Genomic DNA, 3,759 nt, shown 5'->3' with positions numbered 1-3,759 from the left:
GGTCTCCTGGATTGGAGCAAAACTCCGCGAGAGCGCATCAGCCTTGATGTTTTTTGACCCAGGGCGATATGTTATCAAAAAATTAAAGCGAGCAAAAAACAAAGCCCATCGTGCCTGCCTGGCATTGAGACGCTTCGCTGACTCTAAATATGTCAAATTCTTATGGTCGGTGAGAATTGAGACCACAAACTTAGCCCCCTCGAGCCAGTGTCTCCACTCCTCGAGTGCATCCTTAATAGCCAACAATTCCCGGTTACCCACGTCATAATTCATCTCGGCAGGCGAAAATTTACGGGAAAAGTAAGCACAGGGATGAAGGCGATTATCAGACACTCCCATCTGAGAGAGCACTGCCCCAATACCCATCTCAGAGGCATCCACCTCCACCACAAAAGGACGCTCTGGATCTGGGTGTCGCAGCACCTTGGCCGAGACAAATGCCCTTTTGAGACGGGCAAAAGCCGCTTTGGCCTCACGAGACCAGTGAGCAACATCCGCCCCTTTCTTAGTGAGTGCCACCAAGGGCGCCACTATAGACGAAAATCCAGCAATAAATCGTCTATAAAAATTTGCAAAGCCCAGGAAACGCTGAAGCGCCTTCAAACTAGTGGGCTGCACCCAATCCAGGACTGCCTGTACCTTGGAACCCTCCATTTGGAAACCTTCTGGGGAGATAATATATCCTAGAAATGCGATTTGCTGAACTTCAAATTCGCACTTCTCCAGCTTCGCCCCAAGCCGGTGGTCTCTGAGTTTCTGGAGGACTAAGCGTACATGCTTCCGATGTTCCTCCAGGGAATGGGAGAAGATTAGGATGTCATCTAAGTATACAACTAAGAATCTATCCAAATATTCCCTGAGCACATCGTTCATGAAATCCTGGAAGACTGCCGGGGCATTACAGTGCCCAAAAGGCATCACCAAATATTCATAATGCCCTGAGTGGGTATTAAAGGCAGTCTTCCATTCATCCCCCTCTCTTATTCGGATTAGATTGTACGCACCGCGTAGGTCAATCTTAGAAAAAATGGTGGCAGTACGAAGCTGGTCAAACAAGACCGAAATGAGAGGCAGTGGGTATGAGTTTTTAATCGTGATACGGTTCAATTCCCTGAAGTCGATGCAGGGTCGCAATGAACCGTCCTTTTTACCCATGAAGAAGAACCCCGACCCAACTGGAGACTGTGAAGGTCTGATAAATCCTTTAGCCAAGTTCTCCTGAATGTACTCTGCCATAGCCTGAGTCTCAGGACGTGACAGGGAGTACAACCTGCTCTTGGGAAGCTTAGCATTCGGCAACAAATCAATGGCACAGTCATAGGGGCGATGGGGAGGTAGTACCTCTGCAACTTTTTTGGAGAACACGTCCGCAAAATCTGCATAACACCCTGGCAATCCTGGCAAACTTAGCTGCGAGAGCCTGACTGGAAGGCTCAAGCAACTCCTGAAACAATCAGTACCCCAACTAAGAATCTCCCCAGAGACCCAGTCAAATTGAGGATTGTGGGCCCTTAACCAGGGTAACCCCAACACCAATGGGGCAAAAGTACAGACAGTCACATAAAAGGACAATTTTTCAGAGTGTGTGGCTCCAATAAACAAAGAAATCTGGCTAGTGCAAGAGGTAATTTTACCCTGGGATAATGGTTCCCCGTTTAACCCACAAATCTCAATTTCCGACGCCAAGGGTACTAAGGAAACAGAGTGTTTCAGGGCGAATTGGCGGTCCATAAAAACCCCGTCGGCCCCACTGTCCACAAAAGCCTCAGTCTTGACAGTTTGACCGAGGATCTTCAAGGTCACCGGAATGATAAAAGTCTTCTTGGGAAATTCTGACTTCTGGCCTGACAGGATATTTCCCATCACCCTCAGGCCCTGAAGTTTTCCGGCTTTTCTGGGCATGATACTACCACATGACCCTTATTCCCACAGTACAAACACAACCCCTGCTGTCTCCTCCGCGTCTTCTCACGCGAGGAGAGGCGGGTAGCCCCAATCTGCATAGGCTCCTCGGAAAATTCCTCAGAGTCTGAGGTTCCCGTGGGAAAGAAGGAAACCTCGGTCTCCCTTTCAAGCCTACGCTCTCTCAGCCGTCTATCCACCCGGATGGATAACTGCATGAGCTGATCCAAGCTATCAGGCAAGGGATATTGTACCAGTTGGTCTTTTATCTGGTTAGAAAGACCTCTTCGGTACTGGTGTCTCAGGGCTGGGTCATTCCACTGGGTATCATGGGCCAACCTCCGAAACTCCGTACAGTAAACCTCAACTGGCCTTCGCCCTTGCTTAAGGATCGAAATCTGAGCCTCGGCTGAGGCCGTCTTGTCAGGGTCATCATACAACATGCCCAGTGCCGTAAAAAAAGCATCAACACTTTTAAGCGACGGACAGTCAGGCTGCAACCCATATGCCCAGACCTGTGGGTCTCCTTGTAGCAAGGAAATCACTATACCCACCCGCTGAATCTCTGACCCAGAAGACTGAGGTCTAAGCTGGAAATATAACTTGCAGCTCTCCTTGAAACAAAAGAACTGCGAGCGATCTCCAGAAAAACGATCCAGAAGATTTACTTTCGGCTCCTTAACCCCTGAAGGTGCTGCTGCTGCGGGAGCTCCGCCAGCGGCCTGGGAGGTGTGCATTTTAATATACAAATCATTAAATTGACCAGTCAGGACCTGCACCTGATCGACCACCTGTTGCAACGTATTTTGAGGGGTATGCTCCATATTCCCACAAAATTTCAACAGGAGTATTGGGCTGCTGAATATGTTATGCACACCAGTGCCTGCAGGAATGTACTGGTGTTTGAACTGTTATGCACACCAGTGCCTGCAGGAATGTACTGGTGTCTGAACAGAGAGGGATGCAAAACAAATGAACTCACAGACAGACTGGGAAATATGACATAACGTACACAGAAGGTGATAGGGTAACAAAACCAACACAGAGTGAACAGAGAAGCCCAGAGGCTAAGAAACTGGGTGTCTCCCTAGTATAAGAAATGCTCAGATGGAAAAAGCAAGATGTTGTGTTTTAATACGTAGAGAACCCGAAATGCTGTTGCTAAGGGCAACAGCAAAACCCTAAAGGGTTACCAACGGGTGTGGCAGTAAACTCCTTGGTCAGAGATGGAATAATAGACACAAGGAGATTCTCCACAATCCTAATTCTCACTTGCAGGGCCCAGGTTCAGCTTACTGCCACTAAACTGACACATGGACGCCCTGCACAGTGAGAGAGGATTATGCAGGCAGGTCTGAAAGTACAGCCACAAACCTGCTGGGTTCACAGAATAGCAAAAGAACCTCAGCAGGCTAAATGACTGACTCCAGTCTTACTGCTAGGTCTGGATTGGCAGAGTGTAGTACCAAATCCCCAGGCCTATTTGCAGTAAGCAACAACAAATACAAAGCTACACAGCACTGGCTAACTTTCAGGAACTGACTAACCAACAAAGATTCAGCAGCATCTGCTTAACCTGAGAAGAGGCCTTATAAAGCAGGTGCTGTCCACGCCCCCCTCAGACCTCACAGACTGTGAGCACAAAAACCAGCACCGGATCCCCTGCCTGTAACCACTGCATAGCAAAAGACCCGAACCGGAGTATCAGCTGCGCTCAGGTTACTCCGCTAGCACTTGTCTCCCGGTTGCCATGACGACGTGGCAGCACAGGGCAGGAGACCCTAACAACCGATTGCATAATTTCGTTCTGCCGGGAGGGACTTACGGGAGAAATATCCGCAGGGATGGACCTTTTTA

The sequence above is a fragment of the Pseudophryne corroboree genome, chromosome 6 (genome assembly GCF_028390025.1).
Source record: "Pseudophryne corroboree isolate aPseCor3 chromosome 6, aPseCor3.hap2, whole genome shotgun sequence".
NCBI classification, from domain to species: Eukaryota; Metazoa; Chordata; class Amphibia; order Anura; family Myobatrachidae; genus Pseudophryne; species Pseudophryne corroboree.
Note: the sequence above shows the minus strand (reverse complement) of the source record.